The sequence below is a fragment of the Scyliorhinus torazame genome, chromosome 16 (genome assembly GCF_047496885.1).
Source record: "Scyliorhinus torazame isolate Kashiwa2021f chromosome 16, sScyTor2.1, whole genome shotgun sequence".
NCBI classification, from domain to species: Eukaryota; Metazoa; Chordata; class Chondrichthyes; order Carcharhiniformes; family Scyliorhinidae; genus Scyliorhinus; species Scyliorhinus torazame.
The window spans coordinates 9,119,504-9,139,142 of record NC_092722.1 but is presented as its reverse complement, the minus strand read 5'-3'; the positions used below and the strand labels follow the sequence as shown (position 1 = coordinate 9,139,142).

The following is a 19,639-nucleotide window of genomic DNA, read 5'->3' as shown; positions in this document are numbered from 1 at the left end:
ATTTATGGGTGGCACGGCGGCACAGTGGTTAGCACTCCTGCCTCACAGCTCCAGGGACCCGGGTTCAATTCCGGCCTCGGGTGACTGTGTGGAGTCTGCACATCCTCCCCGTGTGTGCGTGGGTTTCCTCCGGGTGCTTCAGTTTCCTCCCACAGTCCAAAGATGTGCAGGTTAGGTGGATTGGCCATGCTCAATTGCCCCTTGGTGTCCAAAAAGGATAGGTGGGGTTACTGGGTTATGAGGACAGGGTGCAGGCATGGGCTTAAGTAGGGTGCTCTTTCCAAGGGGGGGTGCAGACTCGATGGGCCGAATGGCCTCCTTCTGCACTGTAAATTCTATAGGGAGATTGGGGAAAGATATTTCTGTCGTGAACCATTTTTTAAAAATTAGACAGCTGCCTGCAAAGGAAGAGTATTAAAGCCTATTAGGGTGCACAGATGAATAGGGTTAAACTGTGTAACCCATGGAACAAAACCCTCGCTCAAAGGCTGAATGGGCTGTTTCTCTCCTGGAACATGTATGAATCTTGTCAGGATTGCGATAAAGCAGAAAAATGAGGCAAAGAGTTTGTCTTTCTCTTTATAACATGAATGATCCATTGTGGGAGCGACTTTGAGTAGTTCTTAGTAAGGAGACCTGCACACTTCGTGTATATGTTTTTTTGAGGGAAGGTGCTGGGTTAATGCAGCTTAACCCCCAGCTGTAAGTATTAATAATGACCAACTCGGTGAATTTGTTTTGACTGAGCAGTTCCGTATTTGTGAGGTTGTCACAAATTCTTACTTTCTTTGCTGGCTTGATTTTCAACAATAGAGGCTGCAACTCCCCTACAATGGTCTGCGACTCCCCTCACTTTGCACGACTGCTCCCCCTCTACAATAACGGGTCCCCCCCAAACCAGCAAATTGAAACTTCCGGGTTTTCTTTAGTTTATGAAAAATGTCCAAGTCGTTGTTTCAATATATTTGAGAGTAAGAACTTGGAAATTAATCTGCTCAATCTCTCCATCTGCCTCCATGACAGCTACCGGCAATCTTCCACCTGAACAGCAAGGTTACCCCCATGGTCAGGAGCCCCACTGCATATCTCTGATTCAAATCACAGGACTACTCGACACAACATTTATCCGCTACAACGACCACCAGCAGCGACGGTAAGTGCTGTTACACACCCATTTTAATACATTTTTATTTCTTTTCGAATGTACTTTATTACAAACATATATCAAAACAGGTTACAGCAAATAAACACCCCGGGAAGCAAACTTCCCAACAATCAATGACACTGTTTGTACAACTTCCCCTCCCCCCCACCCCCCACGACGAACAGCTCCTCAAACACGGTCACAAACATCCCCCACCTGCACTAAATTCTATCTATGAAACACCTTTCCTCAAACCCTCCTGAAGAGCCCCTTAACTCATACTTTATCTTCTCTAACCGCAGGAAGTCGTACAGGTCACCCAACCATGCTGCTACCCCCGGTGGCGATGCCGACCGCCACTCCAGCAAAATTCATCACCGTGCAATCAGAGAGGCGAAGGCCAAGACATCAGCCTTCCTCCTCCCCATGAGCTCCGGCTTCTCCGAAACCCCAAATATCGCCACCCAAGGGTCCGGGTCCACCTCCTCCTCCACTATTCCGGCTAAGACCGCGAACACTCCCGCCCAGAATCTTCCCAATTTTTCGCAACCCCAGAACATGTGGCGTATGATTCGCTGGCCCCTGCCCACACCTCTCACACTCGTTCGCCACCCCCTGGAAGAACCCACTCATTCTCGCCCGAGTCACCTGCACACCGTGCACCACTGTAAACTGTATCAGGCTCATCCTTGCACAAGAGGAGGTCCCGTTTACACTTCGCAGTGCCTCACTCCATACTCCCCTATTGATCTCCATTCCCAACTCCGCTTCCCATTTCTCCTTGATCTTTACCACCCGCTCGCCTCCCTGCTCCCCCAGCTACTTATATATATCCCCAATTCTGTCCTCCCCTTCCACATTTAATACGTTTTTAGCGCAGAACTCTGATAGAAATATCAGAGCCCATCAGGTGCAAGGATTTAGAGAGTAAGGAGATTGTAACTTTCCAGCACCCCTCCCCAGTTTACTTTAAGTAAAGCACGTATCTTTTTGCTGTAAACCATCTCCCACATTGATTATTACCGGATCGATCAGCAAGGACGCCTGATTAATTTTAAACTTACTCTTTTAACAAAGGCTTGGTGCAAACCACAACTAGAGGGGAGTGAGAATTGCTGTTTAGTCAGTGAGTTCTGGTGTGGTGTGCACTGTCTGAAAGGGCAGCAGAACCAGACTCAATAGTAACTTTCAAAAGGAATTATTTGCAGGACAGCATGAGTGACTGGATAGCCCTTTCAGAGAAATGGCTCAGACATGATGGGCCCATGGCCTCTTGCTATGCTGCGGCCTTCTGAGTTTTTGGAGCTGTCGAATTTTCAGTATAGAAGATAGCCATTCAGCCTGTTCCACCTGTTTGTGCCCTCGCTCCACTTTGAGTCAACTAGACAAATCGCATCTCTCCACCCTCGTACTCCTTCATGTTTCCTTCAACAGTTTATGTAATTCCCTTTTAAATAGTGATCACCTTGCTTCAACAGCCACTTGCAGTGCTGCAATCCATAGTCGAATAACTCTTTGGCTTGAAAGAATTTCTTCGAGTTGCTCCTGTTCTTTGATTACCTGTTAATATTTGTAACGGGCGGATTATCGCGGAACCAATGGTTATGTGTAAGTGTTTCAGGGGGCCGCATCTCACAGCTGCATGAGAAACCCACGTGAAGTGTAATAGAACCAGTTCAAACCTGTCCTCTTTGTACAAGACAGCATGGCTAGTTAAAGAGTTCTGATATTTCCAAGCATTAATTGTGATTATTACCAATATCTTGGAACCAAAAGTCAACAAGAAATCATAGAAACTCCCCCGACATTTCTAGTATCAATCTTCCCCTTGTGACAAATTGACTGGGGAATCAATCTTTCACCATTTACCTTTTCACCATTAAGAGCAGGTCCTTGCCTCCCCTCCCCTGGTGATACAAATCCTAGTTTTACAAACGGCTCCACAGAACGGTAGCCATTTTTCCCTGGTATCACCCTAATGAACATCCATGCTTCCAATAACCTTTCTCCGATGGGTTACTTGATGGTATATTATCTTTCTGGATCTAGTGCAATCTCTCTAAAGTACGTTGGTAAGATTCCTGGAGTGTCCATAGCTTGCAAAGCTACAGGAAACAATGTCTTGTCCACTGACCTTTGTACTCAGTAGCCAACGCACAAAATATTTATTCTGAAAAGTAACATTGACAACACAATCTAATCTTCCAGCATGGAATAATTTTCCACAAGGGTAAGAATACAAAATGATAACTGTATTTACACAGCACCTTTCATGTGGAAAAGTGTATCTTTGGGAGAGATTAATGCTCGTACTTTTTATTGGGAGTGACAATACTTCCCAGGTAATAAACAAAATAACCAAATAATTAAGGATTACAAAATGAAGGGATTTTGATCCTGAAACAGAGCGACAAAGCAACTTTGACATGTTCCGGGGCAGCAACGTGGCGCAGTGGTTAGCACTGCTGCCTCACGGCGCCGAGGTCCCGGGTTCGAATCCTGGCCCTGGGTCACTATCCGTGTGGAGTTTGCACATTCTCCCCGTGGCTGCGTGGGTTTCGCCCCCACAACCCAAAGATGCGCAGGGTAGGTGGATTGGCCGCGCTAAATTGTCCCTTAATTGGAAAAAATGAATTGGGTACTCTAAATTTATTTTTTTTAAACTTTGACATGTTCCCTTTTTTTTAACGGTGTATGGCATCATTCCCATGCTTCCAAACCTCCACACTTGTAAACCGTTTGGATGACTGCACAATATTAAATTTAGGAATTTGATGTGCAATCAATTACACTCAAGACAAAGTGATTCATAACTGAAGGCTTTAATCTGCTAGAACTCTTCCCCAGCAGCTTCGATACAGAAAGTGAAGGCTGCTGGGACGGCACCGGTTCTTATACTCCGCCTCTCAGGGCGGAGCTACGTACATCAGCCAATGGTAGACTCCTGGGTCTAACCAATGGTCATCAGCCTCTTAGGTACCGCAACACCTGGTATTACCACAGAGTAAACATGAGGATACACTTGGCGCCATCGTGCCTGCGTGTCAGACAACTTGAATATTTAAACACAGAAAGGTACACGCCTCTGAAACCCTGAATAGAAGTAAATGTTCTTTGAGATTATTTTATTTTAGATTTGAACTCAGTTTCTTCAAACCTTGGTGTGTGTGTGTGTGTGTGTGTGTGTGTGTGTTATTTGCAAATTAGCTGAATAGTTATGCTATGATTACCCAGTGCAGTGGAAGGATCTGCATTGGCTGTGGATCTGGAATCACATGTAGACCAGACCAGGTAAGGGCGGCAGATTTCCTTCCCTAAAGGGCATTAATGAACCAGCTGGGTTTTTAATGACAATCGACAACGGTTTCAAAAACTGCTTTTAATTCCAGACTTCCCAGTCCAATCTAAATGCCCCGAGCTGTCACGGTGGGGTTTAACCCATGCTCCCCAGCATTAGCCTCGGCCTCTAGATTTAGTTGTCCAGTGACATTATCAGCACCATGCCAACCCACCTCCCCTTTATACCCCTGGGCTTCTGTTTAGATCTGAGAAGGTCTAGCATGGAAATTGCTTTGGAATGCATGAAGTCAGCCTCCTTAACTCGATTACCCAATAAATAGTCCTTTTCATCCCCCTCAAACCCCCTTCCTCTGTCAGTTATAAAACATTTGGCACAACAGCTCCGAATCACATGAGAAATAGTTAAGAGTAGCATACAACTTAATTTAAAATGTAGAATGAAGCCACAACCATTTAGTTCCACTGCGTCCTCTGTGGGTGATAAACAAATAGACTCCTAGATAATCACATGTTAACCTTCTATTGGACAGTAATGGCATCTTAAATGCCTCAGGTCTCAGCTCCACTGCCTCGAGATTACGTTGGTCAGAGTAGAATGTACCAAGATGATTTTTTAATACTCAAAACATCATCAATGCAACAACAGCTGGGGAAATGTTAACGCATTTCAAACACTTTGAGCCAATGTGGGTGAAAACGTTCAGTGCAAAAGAATTGGAGTGTTTTTTTTATTTGAAATGACCTAGGCGTCATTAGATAATACTGTTCCACTATCACGGCCCATGTGAATGACCCACTTAATTCCCCAATTACGTCATTGGATAGATAATTGAAGGGGAAGATTTTTCAGGTTTGTGGAGAATGGAGCTAATTTCATGGCACTTTCACAAAGAGCAGGCAGTGGGACAAATGGGTAATTCTATACTGGTAGGCCACACCATTGCAGCAGATAAAACTGGTGTGCAAACAACTTGACTCAGGGCTTGTGTGTACTCACATTTGCATGTAAACATTTGAACTTTGGCCACTTGAGCCTGTGTGTACTGTATGAAAATTTGCTTTGAAGCAGGTGAGTGCACAACCCTCCAGTTTGCACTGGTAGCTCAAGATTGTGATTACCCAGCCTGTCGCTGTACCTGTGTAACCATGCGGAATTCTGCATTGTGCATTGGTAATGCTGTAAACTGCTGGTCTTTTAGTTCTGATTGCGGGAGATCAGCACCTGTATACCATTGCACCCTCAAGTCTGGGTTTTCTGTCCCACTCTCAGTCCTAAGATCTCCGGTCTAAGTCATGACTAGCAGTTTGTATGATTGTGACTATAGCTTCCTATATCTCTTCCTTCCACTTGACCCTTGACATAGGTAACTTCTCCTCTGTCCCTCCCGACTCTCTCTCTCCTCTAAAGTCCATCTCTGGGGGATTGCCTTCTTCGAGGCTTTCTCTCGCTGGGAAATACAGCCTCTCCTCTGCCTGGGTGGTCAGTAGGTGTGTGCATTCTGTCGCCTCCTCTTCATTAACTGCATGTATTATTACCCGGAGGCACAGGATTAGTTCCCAGATGTAGTTTGGCAGCACCCAGCTCGACCCGCCTGTTTCCTCCTGTGACCCAAAGAATTTTGAACGTGCTGTCAAGTGGGCTGTTTCCGTTATCAACACCTGGATGAGTTGAAAGCCAATAAAAACAGTGCTGGTAAAACTCGGCAAGTCAGGCAGCCTCTGTAGAGAGAGAAACGGACTTATCATTTAGAATCCAATATGACTCTTCCTTGGAACTAATTTGCACCAAGAGTGTTGAGTTGAAAACCTCCTGCGGTGAACAAGCACAGAGCTAAAGCCATTCCTGTTCAGCTCCTGTGTGTAGCTTCACGTATCCAACCACCACTCCCATCAACCTCCCTGGCTGACCATCACAAATTGAACCGGAAGGTTCTGCGCCTTGGCTTCCTTCTCGATCCCCGAGCCCAATTCCACTCCTCCTTCTCTCTGTCCCCAAAACCAACTACTCTCCCTCTGCAGCATCTCCCATGTTGGATTCCTCGCTCTCCCCTCTCTTTCTGCCAGAACTTCTTTGTCACCTCAATGTTTTACCCGCGGACGCTGACTCCTTGAACATTTTCAAGACTGGGATTGAGGGGTTTTTAATCAGTGGAGGGATTGAGGGTTGCGGAGGTAAGACAGGAGAGTGGACTAGGTGAGTTTTAGATCAGCGGTGATATTAAATGGCGGAGCAGGATCGAAGGGCTGAATGGCCGAGCCCATAGAATCCATGGAATCCCTGCTGTGCAAAAAGAGGCCTTTCAGCCCATCTAGTCTGAACCGACCCTTCGAAAGAGCACTCTATCTAGGTCCACTCCCCCTCCCTATCCCAGTAACGCCAGTCGTTGATCATGGCCAACCCACCTAACCTGCACATCTTTGGACTATGGGAGGAAACCCACGCAGACACGGGGAGAACATGCAGACTCCGCAGACAGTCACCCAAGGCCAGAATTGAACCCTGGCACTGTGAGGCAGCAGTGCTAACCATTGTACCACCGTGCTGCCCCGGAACATGTCGAACCATTGTACCACCGTGCCCCCCCCCCCCCCCCCCCCCCCCAAGCCCTGTTCCTATTTGTTACAGTCAAAGCTTGACTTCTTGAATATCCTCCAAGCAAGCCTACCTGCCTCACCCCTCCCTGCCTCACCCCTGCAGCACTTCAACTTGCCCAGGATGCACTACATCTCTCCTCTTGCTACAGTGAAACTCTCCAAGGCACAACATAAATACCAACCATTATCTTGACAGTCAGAACTATATTCACAGTCCCACTCGTTTGAGGATCCAGCTGTACTGGAATAAGAGAGCCGGGTTTTATCATTTTCTGAGACCTGAATGGTAGAAGTGTCTAGATCTCTCCCTCTGGATTAATTTTCCTGTTGTGCAACTAACTTGGGACAATGAAAACACCCCGTGGTTACAGTCACTCAAACCACTTGATGCCATTCCTTTATTGGGTCCATTATGGCTTTGGTGTAAATACATTACACAATCTGGTTTTGTAAAAAATGTACGACTGATGTTTTTCGCAGGAGTAAATATTCTGCATTATGTAATATGCTGGGTAACTAGCCCCTGGCACGTGCCTATAAAGAGACTGAGAAATGTAACGTTGTAGCATGGGCAATGCTCCATCTCCACGGTAGCTTACACTAGACAAAGTTCCAATGAAACTGCAAGCATTTCTTACTATTTTTATTACCAACATTTTTAAAAATGCGCCATTGTGTGGTGATCTCCATCACCCGGTCTGACGTGATGAGGTTAAATTGCGTTGCCCATTGTTCTTTACCTCAATGGCTGCCCCAATGAGTCTCGTACATTTACCTTGAAATGGTCCAATTCCGCTAGATACTTTAACATTTGTGCGTTTCGGCTCGCAGATTGATAGAGAAATGTTACACGGATTTTTCTTTTCTCAAAGTTTCACAATCCCATTTGGTGTTTTGAATGGACGAGCGTGCTCTCGGTCCTTTCCCCCACGGCCTTCGTCCAATGCTAATGGTCCGTCGCAACCAGTGTCGGGTGGCGACTTACTGGAATCTTCCCAGTTGTATTCCTTAAGATCTGTTCGTGACCAACTACTTTGAGGTTATTGGGTTATTGACAAGGTGCCACACAAAAGGTTGCTGCATAAGATAAAGATGCATGGCATTAAGGGGAAAGTAGTAGCATGGATAGAGGATTGGTTAATTAATAGAAAGCAAAGAGTGGGGATTAATGGGTGTTTCTCTGGTTGGCAATCAGTAGCTAGTGGTGTCCCTCAGGGATCAGTGTTGGGCCCACAACTGTTCACAATTTACATAGATGATTTGGAGTTGGGGACCAAGGGCAATGTGTCCAAGTTTGCAGACGACACTAAGATAAGTGGTAAAGCACAAAGTGCAGAGGATACTGGAAGTCTGCAGAGGGATTTGGATAGGCTAAGTGAATGGGTTAGGGTCTGGCAGATGGAATACAATGTTGACAAATGTGAGGTTATCCATTTTGGTAGGTATAACAGCAAAAGGGATTATTATTTAAATGATAAAATATTAAAACATGCTGCTGCGCAGAGAGACCTGGATGTGCTGGTGCATGAGTCGCAAAATGTTGGTTTACAGGTGCAACAAGTGATTAAGAAGGCAAATGGAATTTTGTCCTTCATTGCTAGAGGGATGGAGTTTAAGACTAGGGAGGTTCTGCTGCAATTGTATAAGGTGTTAGTGAGGCCACACCTGGAGTATTGTGTTCAGTTTTGGTCTCCTTACTTGAGAAAGGATGTACTGGCACTGGAGGGTGTGCAGAGGAGATTCACTAGGTTAATCCCAGAGCTAAAGGGGTTGGATTACGAGGAGAGGTTGAGTAGACTGGGACTGTACTCGTTGGAATTTAGAAGGATGAGGGGGGATCTTATAGAAACATATCAGATTATGAAGGGAATAGATCGGATAGATGCGGGCAGGTTGTTTCCACTGGGGGGTGAAAGCAGAACTAGGGGGCATAGCCTCAAAATGAGGGGAAGTAGATTTAGGACTGAGTTTAGGAGGAACTTCTTCACCCAAAGGGTTGTGAATCTCTGGAATTCCTTGCCCAGTGAAGCAGTAGAGGCTCCTTCATTAAATGTTTTTAAGATAAAGATAGATAGTTTTTTGAAGAATAAAGGGATTAAGGGTTATGGTGTTCGGGCCGGAAAGTGGAGCTGAGTCCACAAAAGATCAGCCATGATCTCATTGAATGGTGGAGCAGGCTCGAGGGGCCAGATGGCCTACTCCTGTTCCTAGTTCTTATGTTCTTATGAATTCCAGGGTTTCTCACCCCAATCTCCATACAGTTAACGGGAGCGACCCACTATCTGACGGTTCATAGAATTTCATAGAATTTACAGTGCAGAAGGAGGCCATTCGGCCCATCAGGTCTACACCGGCTCTTGGAAAGAGCACCCTACCCAACCCCACCCTTCCACCCGATCCCCATAACCCAGTAACCCCACCCAACACTAAGGGCAATTTTGGACATTAAGGGCAATTTAACAGGGCCAATCCACCTAACCTGCACATCTATGGACTGTGGGAGGAAACCGGAGCACCCGGAGGAAACCCACGCACACACGGGGAGAAAGCGCAAACTCCGCACAGACAGTGACCCAAGCCGGGAATCGAACCCGAGACCCTGGAGCTGTGAAGCAGTTGTGCTAACCACTGTGCTACCGTGCTGCCCAAATTAGGGTTCCCGCGATCTAAGCACCTCCCCAGCAAGTGGTCACGTGGGCAACGATTACTGCGCCTTTTTTAAAAACGTGAAGCTGAAGGAAGGGCTGCTGCGAGGAAGTGAGCAGCCATCTTCACTCCTGGGCAATGAACGCGGGGGCACTGGGCTTGCTGCCCCGGTGCTCGGGGGGAGCACCTGAGGGGCCAGACTCGCTCAGGGTGGGCCGTCATTGGGGGGGGGGGGGCCATCGGTTGGACTGGGCTGGGCTGGAGGTGGGGCGGGGGGATGGGTGCCTCAGTGCCCGCCGGTCAACCATGCCAACCCCCCGATTGTGTGGTCCTGTTCCAGGGGTAACCCTAGCCCCTGACCGCCTGCCCCACCCACCCCCCATAACTCCCACTGACCACAGAGGCCTCTGGCCACACAATTGAAGGCTGTTGCTAATAAGGAATTGTGAGCACTTCACACATCCCAAGTGGATTCCCGCGGGTGGGTGGGCCATGTAGCCTGTGGAAGTCAAGGCCGAGCATCTCAATCAGACTGGGATGACTGAACTCTGTGGGAGGCGACACTGTGGACACCGCGGCCAACATCCGAACACCCAGGGGCTGAGCCCCTGGACTGGGGACACGTCCGTGACCAGAGGGTGGGTGTGTGCATCGGGGAGGGGGCCATCGCCCAGTCCAGGTTATGTGTGGGTGTCCGGGGTATAGGGTGTGGGGTCCAGTGAGCAGGGGTACCCCCTGCGGCCATGGGTGAGTGAGCAGTGCATGCCAAATGGTGGGGGGGAGGCATCCAGGATCTCCGTGTCCGGGGAGATAGGGCCTGGGATTGGGACCCTGCCCACAATGAGGAGGAGAGTGCCAGAGGCGTCACATTGACCGAGGAAATCAATTTTTATTATTTAACAAATGTGTCCCTAACTCCCCAAATGGTGCCGTGCCCCTCCCCCACTCCTCCCGGACCCTCCCCCACACAACACACCCAACTCCCCCCTTACCCCCTCCCCAAATCCACCCCCTCAGCACCCACTCAATGATCCTTGTCTTGTTTAGCCTTCCGTGCTCTACCGCTGTATCTCGGTGTGTCCCCAGGATGCAACACAGGGGTGGAGGCAGCCCGCTGCCTACTACATCCTGTGGCCTTCGCTGCCGCTGCTGGGTGTACTCTGCGCACTTCCCGGGAGCATTTGCCCCGCCGTGCCGCCCTGTTTCGGGTGCTGACTGCGAGATGCACCGCTATCAGTGGGGTGAGTCCCGGGGGAGCTGGTGGCTGCCATTGCCACTCCGTCAGATGGCTCCGGGTTGGCACCCAGTGCCACCTGCTCCCGGTCGGTGCCCATAGGTGCCCACCTCAGGACAGAGGGCAGCTGGATCAAGCCCCTCTGAATCTCACCGTCACACCCCAGCGTCTGCACCAGCTCCGGGGAAACCTGGTCCCGAGGCTCAGCGTCTGACTGGGACCCAGCTGGGTCCTGGAATCCAGCAGACCACCGACTGCTGTGTGGCCTGGGGGGGGGGCGGTGTTCCTGCCTCCACCCAAAGTGCATCAGCCACTGTGCGGTGCTCACCAGAGTGTGCCCCAGAAGCCATACCACTACCGTTACCCACCGAGGTGTGTGTCTCTGTGCTGGTGGAGGGTGGGGATGACAGCTGTGATGCTTCGAAGTTGGTCCCCTCGGAATTCTGCTCCGAGGTGTTCCCATGGGAGGTCTACCCCGGACGGGCCAGCCCAGTCAGATGGAACTCCTGCAGGAGAATGGTCATGTGGTCAGTGGGAGGGATGGGCCATTCGGTGTGGCATTAACAACCCGCGTGTGACAGACCATCTGGGTGGGGGCCGGTGGACCCTCACTTCCGCGGCGAATGCCAACCTCTGTTGGTTCATTGCATTGCGCAACCTACCTTCATAAGACTGAAGAGATGTTAGTGTGTTTAACATGCCTCCAATCAAAGCCTATCTGAGCCATTCGCATATACGGCTTTAATGATTCTTGTTGAGTGGCTGAAATGGGTAAGCAACTATTCCTGGGAAACCGATTCATCGTTAATGACGCTGTTGTTCAGTAAAACCTATTGTGACTAATCCTGTGGTGGAGCTGCTGGTCTTTGATTAACATAATCTAAGCCCAACCCCCAGTTAGTGGCCGGGCTGGGAAGGATTTACATTACAGTTTTTGTGTGGGTTTCTCTTTAGCTCCTCTCTTTGTTTTCAAGTCGCGCTTTGTGGAGAACTAACACTCGACGCCTGACCAGCAGCGCTATGAGAAGCACATCTCATGGGGGAAGCAGTAAGGTTGCGAGAGCAAGGAAAGGGAGGTGCATTGCAACGCAATGGAGCGGTTTAAAAAACTGAAGTGTTTTCTAGCACTGCTTTTGGCTGTGATGTTTGCTTGAAGCTCTGACTCATGTTTGCTGGCATCCTTTCATTATTGCGCTGCTGTGAATGCTTGACTCCCCACTTGAACTGTCGCTGGAGTTTACTGCTACTTGCTGGAGGATTTCAGCCAAGATTTTACAATTACGCACAGGATTCCAGTGTAATGTAACCACTATTATATTTCTAAACTGCACAGTTGATTTACAATCAAACCTACATTCATTCAATGAAGACTGTTCCTAGTTACGTGTACTTATCACTACAGTAAAGGATCGATTATTTTAATGTATGGGTTTAGTAATCTTCTCCATACGTTCAACTCAGGAACTGAGGCAAGTTGGTGTTCTTTGTATTAATATTTAATTTATGTAGCATGTATTAATATTTAATTTCTGTACATGTATCAGAGTGTAAACTACATTCAGTGAAACCTCCGTGTGGGGTGCAAATTGTTTTGGGAACAATACTATCTGATTACACAGGTTATTGATGTAATTCAGAATTGGATGTTGTCTAACATCAAAATTTGTTTCTAGCATTAATAGAAAGATAAATCTGAGTGCCCCCCTTCACTCAAACTGGCAAAATATTTGAGAAATGTCATAAAATAAACTTTAAAATAACTTAGTTTTAACTGACAACTCTGTGGAACTCTTTACTCATTTACGAAGATGGGAACATTTGTGAGGGTTTTGTTATAGGCAGGGATTGCTACCAGTTTGGAAATAGCAGGCACGTCCCCAAGGAGACCAACATTTGTAGTGTGAGCATGACTAACCTCTGTATCATCCGGTAGACTTTTTGAACCTGACAACAGATTTCCAAGCTTGGAGAAATAGTTGTGTGCACATCTTGTTCGTTGTCCTTTTACCGTTGGCCTGCTTCTACCCAGATCCCTCTGTACTTGCACCTTCGAATGGCTTGAGAAAATTTTAACCAAATTGATTAGCATTGAGTGAGAAGGTGGATGACGGGGACAAGGCTTGCACAACAGATTTATGGCATTGTGAGTGTTCAGAATACTTTTTAATAGATTAAATATTTATAGTTGGTCCTGAGTTTAGTAAGAGTTTAGTAAGAGCTGTGGAGGGTTATAGTGCAGGTAGGCAAGTGAGGCTAGTTCATTTTCTTCTCTTTTAAAGTATTGCTGAGCTCTAGCCACGATAGACGTCTTACTGATTTGCCAGTCGCTGTTTAAAGTGCAAAAAGATTTTAATAATAATAATCGCTTATTGTCACAAGTGGGCTTCAATTAAGTTACTATGAAAAGCCCCCCGTCGCCACATTCCGGCGCCTGTTCGGGGAGGCTGGTACCGGAATTGAGCCCGCGCTGTTGGCATTGTTCTGCATTACAAGCCAGCTGTTTAGCCCACTGTGCTAAACCAGCCCCTACTGTTGTAATTTTGATGCTGTGATGGTGAAATAAGGAAAAGGTTCGATTTGTTCATCATGCATTGGCTCTCTGGTTTCCCGAGTTCAGCCTGGAACCTCCTGGATGCAAGGGATGCAATTGCAGGCAATGAGCTGGCCGGTGTCTAGGCCAGGATTGTACAGGTGAGCGGGTTTGCTGCTTTATGATGGCAAAACCTTTTTTACTGATGCTCAGTGTTGAGGTGAAAGTGCAGTTAAACCAAAGCCCCGTCTGATTTCTCAGGTGGCGGCATGGTAGTGGTTAGCACTGTCGCTTCACAGCGCCTGGGTCCCAGGTTCGATTCCCGGCTCGGGTCACTGTCTGTGCGGAGTCTGCACGTTCTCCCCGTGTGTGCGTGGGTTTCCTCCGGGTGCTACGGCTTCCTCCCACAGTCAAAAGATGTGCAGGTTAGGTGGATTGGCCGTGATAAAAATTGCCCCTTAGTGTCCAAAGAAGGTTAGGTAGGATTTTACTGGGTTTGGGGATAGGGTGGCGGTCTGGGCTTAGGTTGGGTGCTCTTTCCAAGGGCCGGTGCAGACTCGATGGGCCGAATGACCCCTTTCTGCACTGTAAATTCTATGATTCTGTGTACACAATCCCACGCTACTGTTTCCAAGAGCAGGGGAAACATCTCCAGAACCCCTGGACAATATTAGTTCAGCAATCAACAGCAGTAGAACCAATGCTCTGCTTGTTTGCTCACCGCTGTCTATGGAATCGCGCTGTGCTCAAATTGATTACTGCGGTCCCCACACTACAGCAGTGACTACACTTCAAAGAAGTACTTCATTTACTAGCCAGTGCTCGGGTTTGTGTTGAGGTTGTGAAGAGGGCTTTTAGAATGCAGGTCTGCATTTCTTTTTAAAATGATTTCTTTGCGAAGGAATTAAAGGACTGACTGCCTCCTGTGCCCCTATTGGAGCAAGGAGTAAGAATAATAATAGTTTTTGTCACAAGTAGGCTTACATTAACACTGCAATGAAGTTACTGTGAAAAGCCCCTAGTCGCCACATTCCGGCACCTGTTTGGGTACACGGAGGGAGAATTCAGAATGTCCAATTCACCTAACAGCACGGGCGCGATTCTCCGCTCCTGCGCCGGTTGGGGGAATCGCCTGGCGCACCATTTTTCCCCGCGACGCCGGTCCGACGCCCTCCCGCGATTCACCCAAGCGGCGAGAACGGCCCCGCCGAGTTCTGCGCGGCGCAGGCCGGAGAATCGCCCGGGACACCCAAAATGGCGATTCTCCGCTACAACCGCTATTCTCCGGCCCGGATGGGCCGATCGGCCTGCCCAAAACGACGGCTTCCCGCTGGCGCCATCCACACCTGGTCGCTGCCGGCGGGAACAGCGCGGGAACGCTGGGGGGGGGGGCGGCCTGTGGGGGGGCGAGGGGGGTTCTTTCACCGGGGTAGGACTCAAAAGGGGTCTGGCCCGCGATCGGTGCCCACCGATCGGCGGGCCGGCCTCTCTGAAGGAGGACCTCCTTTCCTCCGCGCCCCGCAAGATCCATCCAACATCTTCTTGCGGGGCGGCTGCGGGGAGGACGGCAACCACGCATGCGCGGGTGACGGCAGTTACGCGGCGGATAACGTGCCGCCGCTTTTATGCGGCGCCAATGCCTGTCGCGCGCTGACGACGCCGCTTTCGCGACACGCCCCCTGAGTTTCTCGCGGCCCCCGATCCTACCCCATTTCCAGGCCCTGAATCGGTCGAGATCGGGGCCGTTTCGCGCCGTCGTGAACCTCGACAGCGTTCATGACGGCGTGGGCACTTAGTAGCGGGAGCGGAGAATCGCGCCCCACGTCTTTCGGGACTTGTGGGAGGAAACCAGACCACCCGGAGGAAACCCAGTAAGTGGCTTCCAACCCGCCGTCTGTTCCTATTTTGGCCCGCAGCCAAGTATAGCTTCAGAACAACCTTACATCACTTCTACCTGATTATTTTTTGTCTTCTCTATTCTGGAGCTTATTTATCTAAAGTTAAACAGTTGCCGAGCGAGATAAACATTTTGCAAATTCACAGCACTTTATTATCTCACTAGAATAGCTCCAAGCAGAGATTACCTTTGTAGTCCATTGAGCAGAAACACATTGGAAGAGGAAGATGTGACCATCGAGAGTCTGTTTTGCCTATTGAATGAGATGATGGTTGGTCTGTGATCTGACTCCACATACCCACCTTGACCTATATCACTTGATGGCCGGGATTCTCTGAAATCCCGGCCAAGTGTTGACGGCGGCGTCAAAACCGGCGCGAACGACGCCGGCGTCAACGGGCCTCCAGGCCCAGTCTTTCACCCGTTCCTCGGGGGCCAGGCCTGCGCCGGGGTGCTGTGCGCTCGAAAGCCGTCGCACCACGGCCCCCGGGCATACGTAACCCACGTCGGAACTCGGCCCGTCGAGCACGGAGAATCGCCGGGGGCGGGGGGGGGGGAGCGCTTTCAACGGCCCACGACCGGCAAGGCGGCGACACGGCAGGCGCAGGATCGGAGAATCCCGGCCGATATCTTTAGTTAACAAAAATTTGTCAATCTCCGGTTTAAATGAACAATTGAGCTAACGTCAATCGCTATTTGCGGTCAGGAATTCCAAACGTCTCCCAACCTTTCTGCGTAAAAGTGTTTCGTAATCCAATCCCTGAGAGGTCCGGCTCCAATATTTAGGTCATCCCCAAGTCCTGGATTCCTGAATTGGGAAAATTGTTTCCACCTATCCTACCTGTGCCCCTTCACATCTCGAAACCTTCAATAAAATCACCCTTTAACCATCTAAATCCCTGGGGCTACAACTCTAATTGTGTGATCCCTCCTAAATTTAACCCTTAATAGTCTAGCTGCCGCTCTGGTCTACCTGCTGCTGTTACGTCAGCTCCAACGTATTCAAACGAGGAAGGGGTGTCATGAACAGCAGAGCTTTTGAAATGTTTCCATTTCGAGAATCCTCTTCAAAGACCCCCCCCCCCCCCCAAGCTCTGCCTATTTGAGATTGAATAGAGAAGTTCTGTGTGCAAAAATCAGATAAGTTTATAAACTTGGGAGATCACTAGCTTAACTAGGCTATAAGCAGGAACATCTTCATAAGCAATGTTTAGAAAATAGGCTCAATACAGAGCGGTTGAAAAACAAATGTTGCATTTTTCCAGCACCTTCCATGACCTTAGGAGGCCTCAAAGCATTTTACAGTCAGTATGATCTCCGTTGTACTGAAGGAAACGCGACAGCCAATTTCTGCACAACAAGCTCTCACAAACAACAATGTGGTAATGACACGGATACGGGGGGACGGCGCCACAGTGGTTAGCACTGCCGCCTCACAGCGCCAGGGATCCGGGTTCAACTCCGGCCTCGGGTGACTGTGTGGAGTTTGCACCTTCTCCCCGTGTCTGCGTGGGTTTCCTCCGAGTGCTTCGGTTTCCTCCCACAGTCCAAAGATGTGCGGGTTAGGCGGGGTTATGCAGATTGGGTGAGGTAGTGGGCTCTTTCGGAGGGTCGGTGCAGACTCGATGGGCTGAATGGCTCCGTCAGCACTGTAGGGATTCCATGATTGTATGATAATGCTTCTTTAGAGATTTAATTTACAGACTAATTATTGGACAGGACACTGGGCAGACTGCACTGGCCGATGGCATAGAGCTTTTACACCTACCGGGGGGGAGAGAGAGCCTCAGTTTAACCTATTGCGTGGACGGCGGCTCCCCGCACAGTGTAGCATGCCCGCAGTGCTGCACTAGGGCGCCAGTGGAGTGGAAGCTCCAAGATGGATAGATTGGTTTCTCATTTAACAAAAAGGAAATGGACTGTGACCTTTCAATCTGATAAATTGTGTTATTTTTGATTGTCGCAGAAGATGATTTTTTTTAACGAAGCTATGATGTGTAGGCTTATAATGGTGCATTTTATGACCCAGTGAATTTGAATGAAACAACACAAATATATGAACCTATGCACTGCTGCCCTCTAACACACACACACATTGTTTTGGCCAAACTCTGACGGGAGTGAATTTTTAAAAACGGAACTAATTTGTCTTCACCTTGCTCCATAACTCAGTCTAACCTTTTTGTTTTAAATAATCGTTTTGTCGTGCAGAACTTCAGGATTGCTGAGGAAAATAAGAGACATGCGATCTAGCTTGCAAGAATTTTCCAACAGTAATGGGGGAACAATAATTTACACCGCACGAGAGGAGCTTGCTAATTTGGTGGCAGCAGAACAGTTGTTCAGTGTCCATATGGGCGTCTCTGTGATTTGCTAATATTTGCCATTCATGTTCCTTCTCTGAGACTGTCTGATGGTCATTTGACTTTGATGTATCTGCATAACCTTCCCCAGGCGGTACGATAGCACAGTGGTTAGCACTGTTGTTTCACAGCGCCAGGGTCCCGGGTTCGATTCCCGGCTTGGGTCACTGTCTGCGCGGAGTCTGCACGTTCTCCCCGTGTCTGCGTGGGTTTCCTCCGGGTGCTCCGGTTTCCTCCCACAAGTCCTGAAAGACGTGGGGCGAAATTCTCCCCCAACGGCACGATGTCCGCCGACTGCGCCAAACATGGCGCCAATCAGACGGGAATCGCGCCGGCCCAAAGGTGCGGAATGCTCCGCATCTTTGGCGGCCTAGCCCCAACATTGAGGGGCTAGGCCGACGCCGGAGGGATTTCCGCCCCGCCAGCTGGCGGAAATGGCGTTTGTTGCCCCGCCAGCTGGCACGGAAATGCGGCGCATGCGCGGGAGCGTCAGCGGCCGCTGACAGTTTCCCGCGCATGCGCAGTGGGGAGAGTCTCTTCCGCCTCCGCCATGGTGGAGGCCGTGGCGGACGCGGAAGGGAAAGAGTGCCCCCACGGCACAGGCCCGCCCGCGGATCGGTGGGCCCCGATCGCGGACCAGGCCACCGTGGGGGCACCCCCCCGGGGTCAGATCGCCCCGCACCCCCCGCCAGGACCCCGGAGCCCGCCCACGCCGCCTGGTCCCGCCGGTAAATACCAGGTTTGATTTACGCTGGCGGGACAGGCAATTTCTGGGCGGGACTTCGGCCCATCCGGGCCGGAGAATCCAGCGGGGGGTCCCGCCAACCGGCGCGACCCGATTCCCACCCCTGCCCAATCTCCGGTACCGGAGACTTCGGCGGGGGCGGGATTCACGGCGGCCTACGGCCATTCTCCGACCCGGCGGGGGGTCGGAGAATGACGCCCGTGTTGTTAGATGAATTGGACATTCTGAATTCTCCCTCCGTGTACCCGGACAGGCGCCGGAGTATGGCGACTCGGGGATTTTCACAGTAACTTCATGGCAGTGTTAATGTGAGCCTACTTGTGACAATAATAAAGATGATTATTATTAATAAACTGAACAAGAAAAGATTGTGAGCATAACTTGAAGCTGAGCTCTTTGGACCGCAGAGAGCAGTGTGGGTCAGGGAACGAAAAATAAGGCACGTCTCTGTAAATATATCACATCCACATAGGTATACAGAAACAGGAATTTTGTGTACATTTGCTCAATTTTAGAAGGAAACTGAACTCTAGCTATCCGACATCCGGAAATCGAAATCCCTGATGGCCACACTAAAAAAGACTGTTAATATTATTGGTGTATTTGGCATCATTGGGGGAACGGAAATGTAAAGCTATGGACAGTATAATGGTTAATGGAGATCAAGGCAGCAGGTTACGTGACAGGTTATTATGTAGAGATATGGGTTCAAAGACAAGGAAAATTAGGAGAAAGGGTAAGAGGAAAAATAAATTGCGAAAAGTTACTGATCAAGGTGTTAGGATTCATAACAAAGACATAAAAAACAGCATAAGTGTACTTTACCTGAGTGCTCGTAGTATACGAAATAAGGTAAATGAGTTGATGGCGCAAATCATCGTGAATGACTATGATTTAGTGGTCATTACTGAAACATGGTTAAAAGATGGTCACGACTGGGAGTTAAATATCCAAGGGTATCAGACTATACGAAAGGATAGAATGGACGGTAAGGGCGGTGGTGTAGCTTTGTTGTTTAAGGATGGCATCTGGGCAATAGTAAGGGATGATATTGGTGCTATGGAGGACAAGATTGAATCAATTTGGGTGGAAATCAGGAATAGTAAGGCGAAAAGGTCACTGATAGGAGTAGTCTATAGGCCACCAAATAGTAACAGGATGGTAGGGCAGGCAATAAGCAAAGAA

The 19,639-nt window shown here is 49.1% G+C and overlaps 1 protein-coding gene across 3 annotated transcripts in view; it reads left to right on the top strand.

The window, feature by feature from the left end:
- The window catches only part of pik3cd (phosphatidylinositol-4,5-bisphosphate 3-kinase, catalytic subunit delta), a 238,423-nt gene that overhangs the window by 87,210 nt on the left and 131,574 nt on the right, over nucleotides 1-19,639 (top strand). For 2 of the 3 annotated variants that reach the window (XM_072477912.1, XM_072477913.1), the window contains one exon: nucleotides 1,024-1,153. The gene's annotated coding sequence lies outside the window, so the exon portion shown is untranslated. Of the gene's footprint in view, nucleotides 1-1,023; nucleotides 1,154-11,860; nucleotides 12,389-19,639 lie in introns of those variants that run through there. The other variant, XM_072477914.1, reaches the window with a different exon arrangement.